Genomic DNA, 22,483 nt, shown 5'->3' with positions numbered 1-22,483 from the left:
CCCTACTCTGCAGCCTCCCTGCTAAACACTCTTCCCCCAATCTAAAAATGCCCTTAGTTTATTTTTAGCCCTTTCCAGAAGGCCCTTGGCAGTCTAACTTTAATTAGAATTGTACCCGAGGAAGCCAGAGCTATTGATGGAATAATTTCTTTTCTCCTTCTCTTCTTGTTGGCATTGTGTAGGGGGTGCCAAAAATGCCTTCAGAGAAGTGGAAATTTTAGTGTTTATTTGTTTTTCTTGGCTAACTGGTGCCCGTCCTGGAAGGTATGTGAGAAGGAACACTGGAGATGGCAGGAGAAGGGGGTGCAGGCTCCTGCCTCCTCCTCTCGCAAGCTGTTGAGATTCCACACCCTGGCCTCTGGAACGCACCTTGTTGGCTTCCTTTGTGAAGTGGGGTTACCTTTCCTGTCCAGCCTCCTTTCCTGAGTTACAATGAGAAGGAAGTGAGGCAAGGAGTGACTTTCTTATTATAAAGTGAGGTGACTTCTTATTACAAAATGGTTTGTATAAATTAAGGACGCAGGCACGGAGAGCCATGGGCCCAGGGGCTGGAGAAGGCAGGAAGGCAGGCAGGGAGGAGAGGGGTCTGATCTCTAGGTTCTTGAGCTAGAAACTAGCGATGGGCAAGTTGATGCTTTGAAGGGACCTTTGTCTCTAACTGCCTCTGGATCAGGGAGGGGAGGGCTCGGATCTCTAGGTTCTTGAGCTAGAACCTTGTGATGGACAAGTTGCTGCATTGAAGGGACCTTTGTCTCCAACTCTCTCTGGCTCTAAGAGAAGGTGTTTTCAGAAGGATAGAAATGGTTGGGAGGAGACCTTTGGAAATGAGGACTCCACAGTGTGCTCTAGGACCATATGGAGGGACAGCACTCCCTTTTGGTTCCAGGCCCCACCTCTGCAGGTTGTGATCACATTGGAGGTACCTGGGCAGGTGGGCTCTGTTAGGTTCCCCAGAGTCTGTCCACGCTCAGCCAGGACATCAGAGAGTGGCACTGAGGACACTGTAGCCCTCCTGGGAGCGTGGCAGACACTCACCTAGAAAGGCATATACCCCCAGCAGTGGACACATATAGCTATACACATGCAACCGTGCACACACACAGGCACGCACACATGCATGCTAGAAACTCACAGAAATTTCTGAGCAAAACCCTTCTTAGTCATAACAGATTGGGTCATTCTGCCTGTGTTTTGTATTAGTCATTACAGGTTGGGTTATCCTGCCATAACAAACAACTTCCAACTAGCTCAGGGACATAATACAACCAGAGTCTATTTCTTTCTTTTGCAAATTCCCTGCAGATCCAGGTGATTTTCCAGGGCAACTTCCCTGTAGGCGTTGGCTCTGCATTCCATGCTGCACCTGTCTTGTGGCACTTCTGTGTTAACAGGTGATCACTACCACAGGATCATAACTGAGTGCCAGCCAAAAAACACTTTGGCATTTGCAGAACACAGATCTCATTCCTGTGTAACTAGGTATTGATAAACGTGAGTTACACTTTTGATTCTCACCCCTTCTACTTTTCGGGTTTCTTCTCTGGCTTCATTTTCTCATTCAGTGAAGAAGATGAAGAAGGTGACTTTCTGCCAAGACATTCTATAGTAAAACATGTGCAGCAGGCTGAGCATGGTGGCTCACATCTGTAATCCTAGTGCTTTGGGAGGCTGAGGCAGAAAGACTTCTTGAGGCCAGGAGTTTGAGACCAGCCTTGACAACATAGTGAGACCCTGTCCCTTTTATTATTTTTAAAAACAACAAAATTAAATACAACATGACCAACAGTCTTACACTCCTTTACCTTGCTGCCTTTGGGCTCTGGGTCAGGTGCTCCGCTCTTCCCAGGGTCACCCCATTTTGTGAGAAATATCTGGGAGCAGCCCTGATGAGCCACTTAGAAGACCTGGATCATGCCTTCATGCCTCCATTCTTGCTCCCGATGGATGAAGTTCATCCAGTTTAATTTGGTGTCTGAGGTTTTCTAACTTCAGTACATATTAGTTTTCTAGGCTCATTGGCTGCTTCAACTCTGGTCCAAATAGACAAGTCCCCCTTCCTTACATATGACATTGGGCCTCATGTCATCCTCCTTTCTTCTTATTTGCTCTTTCTAAACTGCTTTTGGTTTCTTGAATATGCGGAGCTTGTTCCTGCCCCAAGACTTTTGCATGTGCTGTACATTTGTTGTGCTCTTCCTCAACCTGCTCTGTCTCATCACTGACTTCTCAGCTAAGATATACCACCTCAGAAGGGACTTCTTTCTCACCACCTCTGGAGCATTGCCATCTTTAGTATCCCCAGCATATCAACTTCATATCCCTTCTGCCAATAAGAAAGTATCTAGTATTTTTTATTTATGTTTGTTGTTTGTCCTTTGCAATTAGAATGTAAGACCAGGAGGGCAGGAACCATGTCTGTCTTCTTTATTCCTGTATCCCTCAGCACTTATCTTTATTTTGGAGGCAGGGTCTCTCTCTGTCACCTAAGCTAGAGTACAGTGGTGCAGTTACAGCTCACTGTAGCCTCAAACTCCTGGGCTCAAGCAATCCTCCTGCCTCAGCTTCCCAAATAGCTAAGACTGCAGGTGTCCACTACCATGCCTTGTCTCCAGCACTTAGCACAGTGAGTGGCACATAGTAGTTGCTCAATAAAATTTGACTGAATTGATGTTGCTTCTGAGTATTCACTTTCCTTCCTTCCTTCATGTGAACTTCCCCCTCACCTCATTCCCATTTTAGCATCTCTACAGCCTATGTGTTCTTTCCATCACTAAAAGATTATTTCCTTCATGAGCTTTTCACTTATCTATGATTTCAGCTCTCCTTTTCCCAGCAAAAAGTATCTTTCTCAAAGGACAAGTGTGTTCTCCTTATGCTTCTGAACCTCACAACAACCCAGGGGTAAAATCTTCAAAAGAGGCTTAGAGAGCTTCTGTAAGCCTCTAAGGGGTGTAGCCCAGGAGCTGGGGTGTAACCCCTTCATGCCTCAAAACTATGTGTTTGCCATCAAGTCCAGGTTTTGGACTCACAACAACTCATGGGTAATGTCCTCAGAGACAAAGAGGCTTGGAGAAATTCTGTGACTGGGGTGTAACCCCTTCATGCCGCAAAACAATGTGCCTTGCCTTCAATTCCAGCACCAGTTTTCCACATGGCAGCAGTGTTCATTTCCTCTTACATGCTGGTTATACACAAATAAACCAAACTTCAGTCCTTACCCCAGTAGGAACAACAGCTCATTGTACGTAGTTCTCTCTTGATGGTCCAGGTGTCATAGGAGAGGCATGTCCTGGGTGTCAAAGAAACCCCAAGGAGGCTACACCCTAGGGCCTGGGACCATTGGGAAGGGGGTCTGTGATAACTTCCAGGAGGAGGTGCTTTGGGATTCTGGTCTTGACAGAGAAGTTGGCCAGGCTGGAGGACAAGATGGACATTTTGGATCAAGACAGCCTCAGGATAACATTGCAGGAAGGGCCCAGGACCCTAGATTTGCTGTCTGGTGGCTGTTCAGAGTCATAGATACCTCTCCCTTGATTCTGGTACATGGAGAAGAGGTGAAGTCAGGTGAGACTAGAAGAGGCACCCCACCACCCTCAGGGCTGGTGAAAGAAAAACCAGCCTGGAAGGAGGATAATAAAACAAAAACCCAGAAAGGGCTAGCAGAGAAGGGGCATTCACAGGGTGAAAAGTTCAGTACCATGGACAGCAAAAGCCAGGTTCTCCTGGAAAACAGGCAGGCAGAAGTCTGCACCAGGTGTGTCCTTTTCTGTAACGCACTGTTATTCCTCAAACTTTAAAAAGCTTTCAAGAACCTCTTGGGTTTAATTCTGTGTTGAGAAGATGTGAAACCATGGGGAAGTTGTATAAGTCTCTGAACCTCAGGGTTCTCATCCAGACAGTGGAGATTATAATGCCAGAAGACCAAATGAAAAATACACAAGTGAAGTGGGAAGTGAGGACCATACCTAAATAAATATGTCTCCTTTTCTCTCTGCTTCTCAGGGCCCAGATGACTGTCCCTGACCGGGGCTTATGGTTGCCTGAAGGCTCGATTTCAAACCAAGGTCTCTGCTCACCTTGGAGCCTTCAATGTCTCTGGCTGGGAGGAGAGGTGCTGACCAAGCAGCTGTTCATCATAACAAGGTGGGTTATCAGCCCCTGTTTCTCAAGTAATTCTTCCCCACCATGAAGCTTTTATGTTTATAGTAAGTGTTTACTGTGACTGCTCCTTTGCCATCAGGACAATGAAACCTGCTCTCATTTTTCTGGGAGGTAAAACAGAGGTAGAGAGAGTTGAAATGCTTTGCCCAGAAGCCCTGCAAGCAGAATACTGGAACTAAAATTCCCAAGCCTGGACTCTCGAGTTTATTGCTTACCTTCTTGGAGTCATGTTTCTCTTCCCCCATAGCTCAATTAAAAACAAAATAAAACAAAACAAAAAGCAATGTTGCCTGAACAGAAAAGCACAGAGCCAGTTAGGACAAAAGTCGATTCATTGTGGCTGGATTGGTTTTCTCCCCCTTCAGATGGCTCGAACGCTTTCACAGATAGTTTTAAAATAAATTGGGAGATAAGGTAACAATAGTGTTTCTCAATAACAATGACAATAAAAAGAAAAGAAGACTATGCGGCTTCCCTCACTGCTTGGGTTGCAGCTTTTGGGGAGGAAACTTAATTGGGGAGGGTGAGGTAAGGCAGGGGAGGGCTGCATCTCTCGGGGAGCAGCTAAGCCTTGCAGATGAGAGAAACTTACTCAGTTGTCTCCCATGATCAAGCTTCCTGGAGAACATAGATAGGATGGAAATGTGTATTTTTTTTTTTTGAGACAGGGTCTTACTCTGTCACCCAGGCTAGAGTGAAAAGGCAAAATCTCAGCTCGCTGCAACCTCCACCTTCTGGGTTCAAGTAATTCTCCCACCTCAGCCTCCTCAGTAGCTGGGATTACAGGTGTCTGCTGCCACACCTGGCTACTTTTTCTATTCTTTTTTTGTAGAGATGGGGTTTCACCACGTTGGCCAGGCTGATCTTGAACTCCTGACCTCAGGTGATCCACCTGCCTCAGTCTTCCAAAGTGCTGGGATTACAGGTATGAGCCACCACAGGCAGCTGATGGAAGCTGTTAGAAGGAAGAGATTTGGGGCTGGTACAAAGTTAGCTGACATAGAGCAATGCATAGTGAATATTCTAACAAATACAAATAAAGCCACTGACCACCTCCCTCATTCCGTTGTTTGTCTCCCAGAGGCTGCCTCTCAGATCTTTTCAGCTGAGAAACCTGTGTCTCCTCTGGTTGAGAAGTTCCAGTGAGAGAGAGCTGAGTGCCTTCTCAGTGAGGTGGGAGATGGGTGTTCAGCGCAGTGGCTGGGGAGTCCTGGACTCCCATTCTGGCTCAGTGGTGAGTTTTGTTTGACACCACAAACAGGGGATTTAGTTAGCAGAGTAACTGGTACCAGAGTAATTGGGCTTTCACAAAAATGTTGGTTTGAGGAACATTAAATGGAAAACCTTGAAGGAAAATTCTAGGGCTAAAAGGGTGTGATTATTGAGATGTGGTTAGCTGGTCTGGGAGTAGGTTGAGGTGAGAGAGGCACTCAGGTACAAAATTGAAAGGGTCTTTGCTCTTGGGGATGTTCAAGCCCAGAGTTCCCTTACAAAAGAGCACCTCCCTTTGTTTTTCCCCCTGGGCATCTCTTGCCAACATGTCTCCCTTAGTTCCTGGAGACTGTATGGAGACTGACATCACCTGGATTAGCCAAGAGAAAGAATAGGAAAGAGGTGAGTGGGTGGCAAGATAAGGTCTTGTCTGAACCAAAGGAAGTCTGGTCCACCGGGGAAGGGAGAGTGAAAGTGTGACGGGAGGATAGAAGCTTTCTTTCTAAAACATCTAGGAGGTGATAGGGGTAGGAGGGGTATAGTAAGAAATGAGTCTGAATCCCAGAGTCAGAGGTATCTGGCCTGGAATCCTGGAGTGTGAGCCTGGACAAGTCACTTTGCCTCGAGTACCGGTTTTCTCATCCATGAAACTAGACCCTGCTAGTCTGTGTAGAACATTTGAAAAGGTGAGATAAAGTATGTAGAAGACCTTGGTTCTTGTTAAGGTTGATTCTGAGGATGTAAAAATACAGTTATTTGGAAAATGTCAATTTCTCACTTTTTCCAGATCGGATTGTGGGGAAAAAGATACCAGAAACTTTGAATCTACCCACTAAACCCATAAATTCTGCCACCATCCTCCAGGGGAGACTGGAACAGTTGTTCTTACAACTTGGGAATATTCTTTCTTGCTTCATGCCTAACTTGTGTACCCTTGGTCAACTGAGAGAGGAGGCAAGAAAGAAGGCAGAGGTGGCATAGTTATCCTATCAGGGGACCCTGAGGCTGAGTCACAGCTGGGAAAGAGGTGGGGGCATAGGAGGGAAGGGAGGAGATTTGAACACCATCTTTTTAGCAAACACACACCAGGCCCTGTGCTGGGTGTGTGTGTGCTAAAAAGATGGTGCTCAAATCAGTCCAACTAACACCAGTATCTGGGGTCTTTCCTCTGGACTTGTTTATTCCTGTGGGCAGGCAGGGGTGTTGGTCAGGTCTATGTCATCTGGCTCTAACCTATGCATTATGATGAAGACAGTGATGGAAGCTTGGTCAATATGAAATGCTAGTAAGTTGTAGAGCTGAGACATAAGTTTGTTCTCTCTGGTCCCAAATTTTTGATCTAGCTATTCTGCTGATTGGTTTGGCTGTGTCCCCACCCAAATCTCATCTTGAATTGAAGTTCTCATAATCCTCACATGCCATGGGATGGACCCAGTGGGAGGTAATTGAATCACGGGGGCGGTTTCCCCTATGCTATTCCCATGATAGTAAGTTCTCACAAGATCTCATTGTTTTATAAGGGGCTTACCCCTTTACTTGGTTCTCATACTTCTCCTTCCTGCCACTATGTGAAGAAGGAAATGCTTGTTTCTCCTTCTGCCATGACTCTAAGTTTCCTGAGGGCTCCCCAGCCATGCTGAACTGTGAGTCAATTAAACCTCTTTCCATTATAAATTACCCAGTTTGGGATATGTCTTTGTAAGCAGCATGAGAAAGAACTGATACATTTGCCATACCACATTCAGTGGTTCAAGTTCCCAACTTACTCTCCCAACTCTACCCTGAGCCTCCATCTGTGCTTTTGCATGAGATTGTATGAGTTAGGAACACTAAATGCTATCCAAAGGAGAGCTCAAAATTTCAGCTTGTGAGTTCACGCTTGGAACAAACACATGTCTTCCGGGGTTGCTGTCCTCATCTATCATTGTAGAAGGAGGGAGCATGAAGAATTGTGCCTGGGAGGTGACACAAGCAGCTTCACTTTTGCTCTCATCTTCCTGGCCAGAGATCAGTTACTTGGCCACACTGTGAAGACGCTGGAGAGCAGCTACTCTGCAATGGCCTCAAAGAACTTCTGCATTTGGCTGACAAGGGTCAGGGTAAGCTTGTCAAGGAATAAGGAACCCATGGGAGTCAACTCCCCAGGCCACCCTCCTTCTGGCACCTCATGCCTGCATCTGGTGCTGGATTTGTGTTTCATATAAAGCCATTGGAGATCCCTAGAGCTCCCTACAATCTTTAATAGCCCAAACAGGGAAAAGACCTTGGGTTTTACAGTTGTTTTCCCCAGAATAAGGGTATATTGACCTTGAGGGGAGTTTGCTTTTCACGTTCTGCTACAATATTTTTTTTTAGAAAAGGAAAGGCAGCCTTAGAATCCCATGGAAATGTGCCTCTGTGGAAGAGGGAATTGTGGGGTGGCAGAAGAGGCTTGGAGGCAAAAGACCCAAGTTCTGATGCTGGCCCTGCCCCACCCTGGCTGTGTCCAAGCTGTGTAGCCTCTCTGAGCTTCCGTTTCCTCGATTATACCATAAAGCCACTCTCCTTCCCCCAGGGCTCCTATGAGGACCAGACATGGTGAAGGTGTTTGAAAGCATTTGGCATGTACTAGGCCTGCACTACATTTTAATATCAGACCTATTGGGAAGGAAGGAAATTATGTTCTCTTCCTTTCCTTAATCATCATCAGTGCCTCGTCCCTGCTGTGCTTTCTTTTCACAGCAGAGCATTCTCCAAAGTTGTGTTATCAATTGAATTTTTTTTCTAAATTGAATCTCATTTCCCATGCACTGAGGGAGCTGGGGATTGGAAAGAATTCTCTAGTTTGTCTTTTTATAAAACTAATAACCATCCCTTGATGCCTGTGGTACACAGCAGCCTTTTCATTTATAGGCTTTGTTGAAAGTAAGGTTCCCTTGTATTTATTAAGAAGCCCACGTATACATGTTTGGAGCTGAGAAGGAGATTGAACAAGTCAATTGAAGAGATGTGGTCCCTCCCTGCCATGGGGGTGCAGCTGAAAATGAGATGGAAAATGTCAGAGAGCAAACACAGCCATAGAAAACTCTTGGGAAGACTAGTCCATTGGCACCTGTGGAGTTGTGGCTGGGACCTGTCAAAGAGGGCCAAAAAAAGGGGGAGTTTTTAATCTGAGCTCTGCAGATGCTCTTCCAAGATCCCACTGTGGGTCCCACTGTGCCCCAGGTGGAATCCTGTTGCTGCGTTTTGTTCCCCTTTATTGAAATATATTCCCTCTCCCTCCTGCCTTATTTCTCTCCTATCAATTGTTTGCTGGTGGGTGGAACGCCGTGTTCTGTTCCTCACATCTCTGGACATGTCTTCTGAGGCCCTACGCCTGACTTCAGCACAGACACAAATTCGTCTGTCTGGTCTTTAAATCTCATTTGGTTTGTCTGTTTTCCCTAATAAGAAGAATAGAATTAGTTAGCTTGCTACTCAGCAGGGCACCAGTATGGAATTTACGTAAATTATCTCCTTAATAAAATTGCTAAATATAGCATCAACATGGTAAAAGGGGGAAAAAATAAAGCTCTTAGATTGTGAGTGCCTTTAAAAAACAAAGCTATGTTCCACCACCAGTGGAAATGAAATTTAGCTTCTTAACCAGTAGGTACAAAGTGGGGGAAGGGGAATAAGGAAGAGGTTAGGGAGGACAGGAGGCAGAGACCGAGAGAGAAGATAGGAAAAAAATCTCTAAGCCAGACACGTATATAACCATTTAATTAATTGCTCTCCAGTGATTTTGCTGGGTGTTTGGAATCAGGTCAAGAATATAACCAGTTCTTACCTTCCTGAAAAAGATATTCTGATTACCTCTCTCACATCAAAGAGATTGTTCCAGTAAAATAATTAAAGGTACTAGATGTGACAAATCAGTGTGTGTGTGTGTGTGTGTGTGTGTGTACCTACTTTTGTGTGTGTGTACTAGTGCTATTGGAACATGCAAGCCAATACTGGGGATGTTAGATAGAAAGAAAAACATTAGAAATTGCAGGCAGAAGGCCAGGTATGGTGGCTCATGCCTGTAATCCAAGCACTTTGGGAGGCTGAGGTGGACAGATCATTTGGGGCCAGGAGTTTGAGACCAGACTGACCAACATGGTGAAACCCTGCCTGTATTAAAATATAAAAATTAGCAGGGCATGGTGGCAGGTGTCCCAGCTACTTGGGAGGCTGAGGCAGGAGAATCGCTTGAAACTGGAAGGTGGAGGTTGAAGTGAACTGAGATTGCACCACAGCACTCCAGCCTTGGTGACAGTGAGACTTGGTTTGAAAAAGAAAAAGAAAGAAAAAAAACTGTGGGCAGAAATTGGAAATTTTTGAGAGGCACATTTTAGAGCCACCTATAAGAAAAACACAGAAGAGAATATTGGCAAGCCGATTGCAACAGCAAATCAAAAAACTTATTCATCATGATCAAGTAGGATTCATCCCAGGGATGCAAGGCTGGTTCAACATACGCAAGTCTATCAACGTAATTCACCACATAAACAGAACCAAAAACAAAAACCACATGATTATCTCAATTGACGCAGAGAAGGCATTTGACAAAATTCAACAGCCCTTTATGCTAAAAACCCTCAATAAACTCGGTATCGATGGAACGTATCTCAAAGTAATAAAAGCTATTTATGACAAACCAACAGCCAATATCATACTGAATGGGCAAAAACTGGAAGCATTCCCTTTGAAATCTGGTACTAGACAAGGATGCCCTCTCTCACCACTCCTATTCAATATAGTACTGGAAGTTCTAGCCAGAGCAATCAGGCAAGAAAAAGAAATAAAGGGTATTCAAATAGGAAAGGTGGAAGCCAAATTGTCTCTATTTGCAGACGACATGATAGTATACCTAGAAGACCCCATCGCCTCAGCCCAAAAACTCCTGAAACTGATAAACAACTTCAGCAAAGTCTCAGGATATAAAATCAATGTGCAAAAATCACAAGCATTCGTCTACACCAATAACAGACTTAAAGAAAGCCAAATCAAGAGCGAACTGCCATTCGCAATTGCTACAAAAAGAATAAAATACCTTGGAATACAACTCACAAGGAACGTAAGGGACCTCTTCAAGGAGAACTACAAACCACTGCTCAACGAAATCAGAGAGGACACAAACAGATGGAGAAACATTCCATGTTCATGGTTAGGAAGAATTAATATCGTGAAAATGGCTATACTGCCCAAAGTAATTTACAGAATCAACGCTATCCCCATCAAGCTACCATTGACTTTCTTCACAGAACTGGAAAAAACCACCATGAACTTCATATGGAACCAAAAGAGAGCCCGCATAGCCAAGTCAATTCTAAGCAAAAAGAACACAGCGGGGGGCATCACACTACCGGATTTCAAACTATACTACAAGGCTACAGTAATCAAAACAGCATGGTACTGGTACCAAAACAGAGATATAGACCAATGGAACAAAACAGAGGCACCGGAGGCAACACAACATACATACAACTATACAATCTTTGATAAACCTGACAAAAACAAGCAATGGGGCAAGGATTCCATGTTTAACAAATGGTGTTGGGAAAACTGGCTAGCCATGTGCAGAAAGCAGAAACTGGACCCCTTCCTGACACCTTACACTAAAATTAACTCCAGATGGATTAAAGACTTAAACATAAGACCAGGCACCATAAAAACCCTAGAAGGAAATCTAGGCAAAACTATCCAGGACATAGGAGTAGGCAAGGACTTCATGAACAAAACACCAAGAGCATTGGCAACAAAAGCCAAAATAGACAAATGGGACCTAATGAAACTCCACAGCTTCTGCACGGCAAAAGAAACAGTCACTAGAGTGGATCGGCAACCAACAGAATGGGAAAAAATTTTCGCAGTCTACCCATCTGACAAAGGGCTGATATCCAGAATTTACAAACAACTCAAGCAGATTTACAGGAAAAAAACAAACAAGCCCATTCAAAAGTGGGCAAAGGATATGAACAGATACTTTACGAAAGAAGACATATATGAGGCCAACAATCATATGAAAAAATGCTCATCGTCACTGGTCATCAGAGAGATGCAAATCAAAACCACATTGAGATACCATCTCACGCCAGTTAGAATGGCGATCATTAAAAAATCTGGAGACAACAGATGCTGGAGAGGATGTGGAGAACAAGGAACACTTTTACCCTGTTGGTGGGAGTGTAAATTAGTTCAACCATTGTGGAAGACAGTGTGGCGATTCCTCAAGGCCTTAGAAATAGAAATTCCATTTGACCCAGCAATCCCATTACTGGGTATATATCCAAAAGACTATAAATCGTTCTACTATAAGGACACATGTACACGAATGTTCATTGCAGCACTGTTTACAATAGCAAAGGCCTGGAATCAACCCAAATGCCCATTGATAATAGACTGGATTGGAAAAATGTGGCACATATACACCATGGAATATTATGCAGCAATCAGAAATGATGAGTTCGTGTCGTTTGTAGGGACATGGATGAATCTGGAAAACATCATCCTCAGCAAACTGACACAAGAACAGAAAATGAAACACCGCATATTCTCACTCATAGGTGGGTGATGAAAAATGAGAATACATGGACACAGAAAGGGGAGTACTAAACACTGGGGTCTATTGGGGGGAAAAGGGGAGGGCCAGTGGGAGGGGGAGGTGGGGAGGGATAGCCTGGGGAGAAATGCCAAATGTGGGTGAAGGGGAGAAGAAAAGCAAAGCACACTGCTATGTGTGTACCTACGCAACTGTCTTGCATGCTCTGATCATGTACCCCAAAACCTATAATCCAATAAAAAATTAAAAAAAAAAAAAAAAAAAAAAAAGAAAAACACAGAAGAGATGCCACATGGCTTAAATTCCACCTTCTCTCTTATTTCTTCCATGTAAAACATCCTCTGTGTTCCACCTCCTGAAGTCTTGTCTTTCAAGCCCCTTGCCATTGTCTTTGTTCAGCCCCTCCTCTCTGTCTGTACTCATCATAATACTCTCTGGCATCCTGTCTCTACCTTCCTATATTCTGTCTTTTTAGGGCTGCCAGAGCATCTTTAAAAAATGTGCTTAGATTATGAGATTGTGCTAAGAAAAGTCTGTGGACTTCCGTACTCCTCAGCCTGATGTTCAAGGCCTCCATCTCTTTGCCTGTCCTGACCCTTCCTGTCCTGCTTCCTGCATGAGATCCTTCTTGCCTCTCACCCACCAGTGATGCCAGAGAGATGCCCCCACCAGCTCTTCAGGTGCCGATCTGCAACCAGACATCCAGGCCTGCTTATACTCAGCCTCTCCATCTCTGTCTGCTCCTGGCATAATAGACTGCCCCTCCCTCATGTTGCCCCAACACTTCCAGCTTGTGGTTCTGTTTGGCACTGGTCCTGCCTTTCGATACAGTCGAGTGTGGTTGCTGTATCTGAATGTGATGCGGCTCTGTGTAGGGACTGAAGATGAAGGCTCTGGGATCAGCCAGCCCTGCTTCCTAGCCCAGATCCACCACCTACCAGCTGTGTGACCTCAGACAAGTTTCTTCATCTCTGTGCGACTCTGATTTCTTCTCTGTAAAACAGGAATAGAGAGGTCTACCCTATCGAGCTGTTAAGGGGATCAAATTGTGTAATGCCTTCTAAGTCCTGAAGTTACAATAATTAAGCATACAGCAATATATTAATGTTTATTGTCTGTCTTTTGCACTTGGCCATGGGCTCCTTCAGAACAGCACTGTCTTCTTCAACTTCTTATTTCCAGCAGCTACCACAATATCTATCTCATAAAAGGCCTTCTGGAGTGAATGAGGTCACTGAGCAGTAAGGGATCCCTAAATTTTCCCCATACTGCCGGTTACCTACTTGTTCAGGCTGAGAACTGGGACTCCAGGAATATGTTACATAGAAGAGAATGTTATACTTGAGGTGCAGCAGATATGGGTTTGGAAGCCATGTTCCTTCTCTGTTGACTGCCTCATCCCTACAATCCCTGTTGCAGGCATGGTCCTGGGTGGCTGGTTTATAGCAGAGAATTTTATCCACTTCTCTCACAGACAGTGGTACCAAGTTCAGTGGTGACTCTTCCCTAAACAGGTGAGCTTGGGCAGTTAGAGTCTCTGTGGGGTGTGAGCTAACAGACTCAGGGTCAGCCTGTGCATGGTCAGCCTGTGAGCAGGTCTGCCACAGAAAACCAAAGCCAGGAGCAGGTCAGTGTGAGGGGTGCTTGGGCTGCTGTAACAGAACCACAAACCAGATGGCTCAAGTGACAGACATTCATTGTCTTAGTTCTGGAGACTGCGAGTCCAAGATCAAGATGAAGGGTTCTGCACGCCAACAAGGTGAAGGTGTCTTAGGCAAATACCAAGCTCAAGCTGGCAGCAGGGTTGTTCCCTCTGAGGGCCATAAGAAAGGGTTGACTTCAGGCTTCTCCCCTAGCTTGTGTGCTTTATGGGCAGTCTTTGGTGTCGCTTGTCTTCTAGACCCATCACTACAATCTCTGTCTGCCTCTTTATATGATATTCTCCTTGTGTGTGTGTGTCCAAACTCCCTCCCTCCTTCTTAAGGATACCAGTCATCTTGGACTAGGGCTTACACTAATGACCTCATCTTGACCTAGTTAATTATATCTACAGCGATACTATTTCCAAATAAGGTCACATTCTGAGATATGGGACATTAGGACATCAACATATGAATTTGGAAGCATATAATTCAAGTCATAACAAAGGAGGAGCAGGAACTATAACTAATTATTTATTTATTTGCAGCAGACTCTTTTCCTTTCTTTTTTTTATTGCATTTTAGGTTTGGGGGTACATGTGAAGAACATGCAAGATTGTTGCATAGGTACACACATGGCAATGTGATTTGCTGCCTTCCTCCCCATCACCTATATCTGGCATTTCTCCCCATGCTATCTCTCCCCAACTCCTCACTCCCCACTGTCCCTCCCCTATTCGCTGCAACAGACCCCAGTGTGTAGTGCTCCCCTGCCTGTGTCCATGTGTTCTCATTGTTCAACACTCACCTATGAGTGAGAACATGCGGTGTTTGATTTTCTGCTCTTGTGTCAGTTTGCTGAGAATGATGGTTTCCAGGTTCATCCATGTCCCTACAAAGGACACGAACTCATCGTTTTTGATTGCTGCATAATATTCCATGGTGTATATGTGCCACATTTTCCCAGTCCAGTCTATCATCGATGGGCATTTGGGTTGGTTCCAGGTCTTTGCTATTGTAAACTGTGCTGCAATGAACATTTGTGTGTATGTGTCCTTATAGTAGAACGATTATAATTCTTTGGATATATATATCCCTAGTAATGGGATTTCTGGGTCAAATGGAATTTCTATTTCTAGGTCATTGAGGAATCGCCACACTGTCTTCCACAATGGTTGAACTAATTTACACTCCCACCAGCAGTGTAAAAGTGTTCCTATCTCTCCGCATCCTCTCCAGCATCTGTTGTCTCCAGATTTTTTTTTTTTTGAGATGAAGTTTTGCTCTTGTTACCCAGGCTGGAGTGCAATGGCATGATCTCGGCTCACCGCAACCTCCGCCTCCTGGGTTCAGGCAATTCTCCTGCTTCAGCCTCCTGAGTAGCTGGGATTACAGGCACGTGCCACCATGCCCAGCTAATTTTTTGTATTTTTAGTAGAGATGGGGTTTCACCATGTTGACCAGGATGGTCTCGACCTCTTGAGCTCGTGATCCACCCGCCTCGGCCTCCCAAAGTGCTGGGATTACAGGCGTTAGCCACTGTGCCTGGCTGTCTCCAGATTTTTTAATGATCACCATTCTAACTGGCATGAGATGGTATCTCAATGTAGTTTTGATTTGCATTTCTCTAATGACCAGTGATGATGAGCATTTTTTCATATGTTTGTTGGCCTCATGTATGTCTTCTTTTGTAAAGTGTCTGTTCATATCCTTTGCCCACTTTTGAATGGGCTCGTTTGTTTTAGCTCTTTGTAAATTCTGGATATCAGCCCTTTTGTCAGATGGGTAAACTGCAAAACTTTTTTCCCATTCTGTTGGTTGCTGATTCACTCTAATGACTGTTTCTTTTGCCATGCAGAAGCTGTGGAGTTTGATTAGGTCCCATTTGTCTATTTTGGCTTTTGTTGCCAATGCTTTTGGTGTGTTGGTCATGAAGTCCTTGCCTATGCCTCTGTCCTAAATGGTTTTGCCTAGATTTTCTTCTAGGGTTTTTATGGTGCCAGGTCTTATGTTTAAGTCTTTAATCCATCTGGAGTTAATTTTAGTGTAAGGTGTCAGGAAGGGGTCCAGTTTCTGCTTTCTGCACATGGCTAGCCAGTTTTCCCAACACTATTTATTAAACAGGTAATCCTTTCCCCATTGCTTGTTTTTGTCAGGTTTGTCAAAGATCGGATGGTTGTAGATATGTTGTGTTGCCTCCGAGTCCTCTGTTCTGAGGAACTATAACTAATTAAGGGGAGGTGATCAGGAGGAAGGAAATGGAACAGATGTGTAGAGAGAGGCAGGCCTGAGAGGCCTTGCAGCCTGAGAGGTGAGATATATGCATATCCCACAAGGCTCACTCTTATCCCCTTTTCAGCTCCCCATCCCCCATTGACCCTCTTTTCTTTCTCTTTCTCTATACATACGTACATATGTACATACATACATACGTGGTTTCCTGGAAAACTTTGGTTGCCTTGTCTTGTAGATTCATACATATGCATATATTATGTATGTATAGAGGTGCTAGAGGTATTGTAACTGAAAACCACAAATCAGGTGCTTAAGCAAGAAAATGTCTATTGTCCTAGTTCTGGAGGCTAGAAGTCCAAGACCAAGGTGAAGGCATCCTGATAGAACACCAAGGTCAAGGTGTCAGCAGGGCTGGTTCCTTCCAAGGGCCATGAAGAAGGATCTACTCTGGTCCTCCCCCACTAGCTTGTGTGGTTTGTGGGCCGAAAGCAACACATATACAGGTTCTCAACTCTCCAGTTCAAGCTCATGTCACTAGACTCAACTCTACTTGGGTTCTGTGAGCTTCCTCTGAATCCTTTAGGAAACTTCCTTTTGATTTGACCTAAAGTCAAGGGGTTTCTGTTTCTAGCATCAAAATGACTTCTCTGGAATAGGGATATGTAGAGGGTCAGGTTTTACGCCATATGTGGAATGCTTTTGTCTTCCACAGCCTTCTCTTCAAAGCAACAGGAGTAAGAAACAGAGCTGTGGAGTTAGGGGAAAATAATAAACAAAGAACACAAACATTCAACTGCATTGGGCAGGTCTTCTCACATACCTTCCTTCCCACTTTCTACCCACACAGGCTCACTCTTATCCCCCTTTCAGCTCCTGTCCCCTGTTGACTCTCTTTCCTTTCTTTCTGCTTATCCTGCACTTTCCACTGGAGTCCCACCAAAGCACTCTCCTATTATTTCACCCACATTCATTTGTTGAAATCCTAACCCCCAAGTGACAGTATTTGGACATGGGGGACTTTGGAAGGTGATGAGATCATGAGGGTGGAGCCCTCAGGAATGGGATTTGTGCCATTATATAAGGGACTCCAGAGAGCTCTCCATCCTCATTCCTCCATGTGAGGGAGGATATAATGAAAAGTCAACAGTCTGTAACCCGAAAGAGACCCCTCGCCAGAACTTGACCATGCTGGCACCCTGATCTTCCAGCCTTCAGAACTGTGAGAAACAAGTTCTCTACAGCTTAGAAGCCACCCAGTCTTTGATATTTTGTTATAGCAGCCTGAAGTGACTAGGAGAGAAATTGGCATTGAGAAGTCAGGTGCTCTTTTTTTTTTTTTTTTTTTTTTTTAAGTGTAAGGTGTCAGGAAGGGTTCCAATTTCTGCTTTCTGCACATGGCTAGCCAGTTTTCCCAACACCATTTATTAAACAGGGAATCCTTTCCCCATTGCTTGTTTTTGTCAGGTTTGTCAAAGATAGGATGGTTGTAGATATGTTGTGTTGCCTCCGAGGCCTCTGTTCTGTTCCACTGGTCTATATCTATGTTTTGGTACCAGTACAATGCTGTTTTGATTACTGTAGACTTGTAGTATAGTTTGAAGTCCAGTAGTGTGATGCCTCCCGTTTTGTTCTTTCTGCTTAGAATTGACTTGGCTATGCAAGCTCTCTTTTGGTTCCACATGAAGTTTAAGGTGTTTTTTTCCATTCTGTGAAGAAGGTCATTGGTAGCTTGATGGGGATAGTGTTGAATCTGTAAATTACTTTGGGCAGTATGGCCATTTTCACGATGTTGATTCTTCCTAACCATGAACATGGAATGTTTCTCCATCTGTTTGTGTCTTCTCTTATTTCATTGAGCAGTGGTTTGTAGTTCTCCTTGAAGAGGTCCCTTATGTTCCTTTTTAGTTATATTCCTAGGTATTTTATTCTCTTTTTAGCAATTGTGAATGGCAATTCGTTCTTGATTTGGCTCTCTTTAAGTCTGTTATTGGTTATAGGAATGCTTGTGATTTTTGCACATTGATTTTGTATCCTGAGACTTTGCTGAAGTTGCTGATCAGTTTCAGGAGATTTTGGGCTGAGACAATGGGGTCTTCTTGATATACAATCATGTCATCTGCAAACAGAGACAATTTGACTTCCTCCTTTTCTATTTGAATACCCATTATTTCTTTTTCTTGCCTGATTGCTCTGGCTATAACTTTCAGTACTACATTTAATAGAAGTGATGAGAGAGGGCATCCTTGTCTAGTGCCAGATTTCAAAGGGAATGCTTCCAGTTTTTGCCCATTCAGTATGATATTGGCTGTTGGTTTGTCATAAATAGCTTTTATTATTTTGAGATACGTTCTGTCAATACCTAGTGTTATTGAGGGCTTTTAGCATAAAGGGCTGTTGAATTTTGATAAAGGCTTTCTCTGCATCAATTGAGATAATCATGTGGTTTTTGTCTTATGTTCTGTTTATGTGGTGAATTACGTTTATAGACTTGCGTATGTTGAACCAGTCTTGCATCCCTGGGAAGAATCCTACTTGATCATGGCAGATAAGCTTTTTGATGTGCTGTTGCAATCGGCTTGCCAGTATTTTATTGAAGATTTTTGCATCTATGTTCATCATGGATATTGGCCAGAATTTTCTTTTCTTGCTGAGTTTTTGCCGGGTTTTGGTATCAGGATGATGTTAGTCTTATAAAATGATTTGGGAAGGATTCCCTCTTTTTGGATTATTTGGAATAGTTTCGGAAGAAATGGTACTAGCTCCTCTTTGTGTGTCTGGTAGAATTCAGCTGTGAACCCATCTGGACCTGGGCTTTTTTTTGTGTGGTAGGCTCTTAATTGCTGCCTCAACTTCAGACCTTGTTATTGGTCTAGTCAGGGTTTTGACTTCTTCCTGGTTTAGGCTTGGGAGGATGCAAGTGTCCAGGAATTTATCCATTTCTTCCAGGTTTACTAGTTTATGTACACAGAGTTGTTTGTAATAATCTCTGATGATGGTTTGAATTTCTGTGGAATCTGTGGTGATATCCCCTTTATCATTTTTTATTGCATCTATTTGATTATTCTCTCTTTTCTTTTTTATTAATCTGGCTAGTGGTCTATTTTCTTGATCTTTTTGAAAAACCAGCTCCTGGATTTATTGATTTTTTGAAGGGTTTTTTTTGTATCTCTATCTCCTTCAGTTCTGCTCTGATCTTAGTTGTTTCTTGTCTTCTGCTAGGTTTTGAGTTTTTTTTTTTATCTTGCTCCTCTAGCTCTTTCAATTTTGCTGGTAGGGTGTCAATTTTAGATCTCTCTTTGCTTCTCTTGTGGGCATTTATTGCTATATATTTTCCTCTAGAGACTGCTTTAAATTTGTCCCAGAATTCTGGTATGTTGTGTCTTCATTCTCGTTGGTTTCAAAGAACACCTTTATTTCTGCCTTCGTTTCATTGTTTATCCAGTCAACATTCAAGAGCCAGTTGTTCCGTTTCCATGAAGCTGTGCAGTTCTGAGTTAGTTTCTGAGTTCTGAGTTCTAACTTGATTGTACTGTGGTCTGAGAGACTGTTTGTTATGATTTCCGTTCTTTTGCATTTGCTGAGGAGTGCTTTACTTCCAATTATGTGGTTAATTTTAGAATAGGCGCGATGTGGTGCTGAGAAGAATGTATATTCTGTGGATTTGGGGTGGAGAATTCTGTAAATGTCTATTTGGTTTGCTTGGTCCAGGTCTGAGTTCAAGTGCTGGATATCCTTGTTAATTTTCTGTCTCATTGATCTGTCTAATATTGACAATGGGGTGTTAAAGTCTCCCACTATTATTGTGTGGGAGTCTAAGTCTCTTTGTAAGTCATTAAGAACTTGCCTTATGTGTCTGGGTGCTCCTGTATTGGGTGCGTATATGTTTAGGATCGTTAGCTCTTCTTGTTGCATTGATCTTTTACCATTATGTAATGTCCTTCTTTGTCTCTTTTGATCTTTGTTGGTTTAAAGTCTATTTTATCAGAGATGGGAATTGCAACTCCTGTTTTTTTTGTTTTGTTTTGTTTTTTGCTCTCCATTTATTTGGTAAATCTTCCTCTATCCTTTTATTTTGAGCCTTTGTGTATCCTTGCATGTGAAATGGGTTTCCTGGTTACAGCACACCAAAGGGTTTTGGCTTTTTATCCGATTTGCCAGTCTGTGTCTTTTGATTGGGGCATTTAGTCCATTTATATTTAGAGTTAATATTGTTATGTATGAATTTGGTACTGCCATTTTGATGCTAGTTGGCTGTTTTGCCCATTAGTTGATGTAGTTTCTTCATTGTGTTGATGCTCTTTACCATTTGGTGTATTTTTGGAGTGGCTGGTACTGGTTGTTCCTTTCTATGTTTAGTGCCTCTTTCAAGAACTCTTGTGAAGCAGGCCTGGTGGTGATGAAATCTCTGAGTACTTGCTTGTTCACAAAGGATTTTATTTTTCCTTGACTTATGAAGCTTAGTTTGGCTGGTTATGAAATTCTGGGTTGAAGGTTCTTTTCTTTAAGGATGTTGAGTATTGGCCCCCACTCTCTTCTGGCTTGTAGGGTTTCTGCTGAGAGATCTGCTGTGAGTCTGATGGGCTTACCTTTGTGGGTGACCCAACCTTTCTCTCTGGCTGCCCTTAGCATTTTCTCCTTCATTTCAACCCTGGTGAATCTGAGAAGTCAGGTGCTCTTATCACAAATACTTAAAAATGTAGAAAGAGCTTTGGAACTGGGTGATGGATAGAGACTGGGAGAGTTTTGAGGGTCATGCCACAAAAAGCCTAGATTTCTGTGAATGGAATTCTAAAGGTGATTCTGCTGAGAGCTTGGAAAGAAAAGAGAAGAGCTGTAGAGAAAGCTTCCATTAACATGATGCTGGTGGAAACACAGACAGTAAAGGCTATTCTTATATTCACACATAGAAATGAGGAACATGTTATCAAGCAATGAAGAAAAGCGGGTTCTTATGAAGTAGCAGAGAGCGTGCTGAATGATATTGTTTGCATTCTAGCATTTTGTGGGAGGTAGAACATGTGGCAAAGTGATGAAGGATCAGCATGGCTCTTCTTCACTGCTCATAGTAAGACAAGAGAGGAAAGACATGCATTGAAGGTGGACTTGTTGATCGAAAAGGAACCAGAAATTGGAGAATAAAAAATGTGCAGTCTGTCCATAGTATAAAAACTGAGCAAGTATATTTGAAAGATAACCCAAAGCGGGTAGTGGACCAACAATGTGATATGGAAATGAGTGTGGGTGTGATCCACAGATTTAATCAACCATCTCCGCAAAACGTCAGGAATATAGATGGGATGATACCAACAGAAACATTGCTGGTTGGGACTAAAGGAATCAAGGAAAATGCGACAAAATGGAGATAGCCTGTCACACTTCTTAGATGAAGAAGTCCGGACTAGGAGCAGACCACAGAACTATTCAGCTGCAAACATGTGCTACTCTTTAAGAAGGACCTTGAGGATAATTCAGAGATCATCATGGCTGCCACTTCCACCACAGACACAAGAGTGCAAGGCCCTGGGGAACAGAAGTCCCTCTGCCTTGATTTCAAAACTAGAACCAATGCCCAGTGGACCTCAGGGGCCAAGCCATCCATCAGAGCTTAGAGGCATGATCCTCACCACAAAAGAGAGCTTCAGTATGGGGAGGGCCACTGCAGAGAGTCACACCATGGGCATCACTTTCGGCTATGGAGGTGATGTCACCTTTTTAGTGGGCCTGAAAGGTGAGACCCAGTGGATGCAGAAGACAGAACATCAACCTAAAGAGCATTGCTGTCAAGTCTTAGGTTCTCATGGAGCTTGCCTTGCTAGGATTGGACTTGTTTAATGGGAATATCTATCCTATGCCTGACCCACCATTGTATTTTGAAAGCACATAACTTGTTTGGTTTCACAGGTTCACAGTTAGAGAGGAATTTACCTCAGGATGAATCACACTTTGAGTCTCATTCATGTGTTAGATGATATTTAGATAGAACTCTCGACTTTGAACTTTAGAGGTGATAGTCAGACAAGATTTTGGGGGCTGGTTGGGATACAATGAATGTATTTTGCATGCAAGAAGAACATGGATATTTGGGGGCAGGAAAGGAATGGAATGTTATGGACTGAATGTTGTGTTCCTCCCACCCCAAATTCATTTGTTGAAATCAACAAATATGATGGTACAGGGAGAGAGGGCCTGTAGGGGATGATTAGGTCATGAGGGTAGAGGCTCATGAATGCAATTAGTGCCCTTATAAAAGGGACTCCAGGTCAGGAGTCACTTGAGGTCAGGAGTTCGAGACCAGCCTGGCCAACATCATGAAACCTTGTCTCTCCTAAAAATACACAAATCTGTTTGGTGCAGTGGTATGTGCCTGTAATTCAAGCTACTCAGGAGGCCGAGGCAGGAGAATCCCTTGAACCCAGGAGGCAGAGGTTATAGAGAGCCAAGATTGCGCCATTGCACTTCAGCCTGGGTGACAGAGCAAGACTCCATAAAAAAAAGGGACTCGAGAGAGTCCCTCATTCTCATTGTACCACATAAGGTTACAATGTAAACTTGACAGTCTGCAACCCAGGGGAGACCACCTCACCAGAACCTGAGCATGGAGGCTCCTGATCTGATGCTTCACAGCCTCCAGAATGGTGGGAAATAAATGTTGTTTGTAATCCACCAGCAT

General features: G+C 43.6%; 1 long non-coding RNA gene across 1 annotated transcript in view; it reads left to right on the top strand.

Annotated features, from left to right (window-relative positions):
• The window catches only part of LOC144578940 (uncharacterized), a 308,082-nt gene that overhangs the window by 2,548 nt on the left and 283,051 nt on the right, over positions 1–22,483 (top strand). The window contains exon 3 of the long non-coding RNA XR_013525538.1: positions 4,003–4,143. This is a non-coding gene — a long non-coding RNA (uncharacterized LOC144578940). The remainder of the gene's footprint in view (positions 1–4,002; positions 4,144–22,483) is intronic.

Source organism: Callithrix jacchus, chromosome 13, assembly GCF_049354715.1.
Source record: "Callithrix jacchus isolate 240 chromosome 13, calJac240_pri, whole genome shotgun sequence".
Lineage (NCBI taxonomy): Eukaryota > Metazoa > Chordata > Mammalia > Primates > Cebidae > Callithrix > Callithrix jacchus.
The sequence above is the reverse complement of the archived record's forward strand: the minus strand, read 5'-3'. Positions and strand labels throughout refer to the sequence as shown.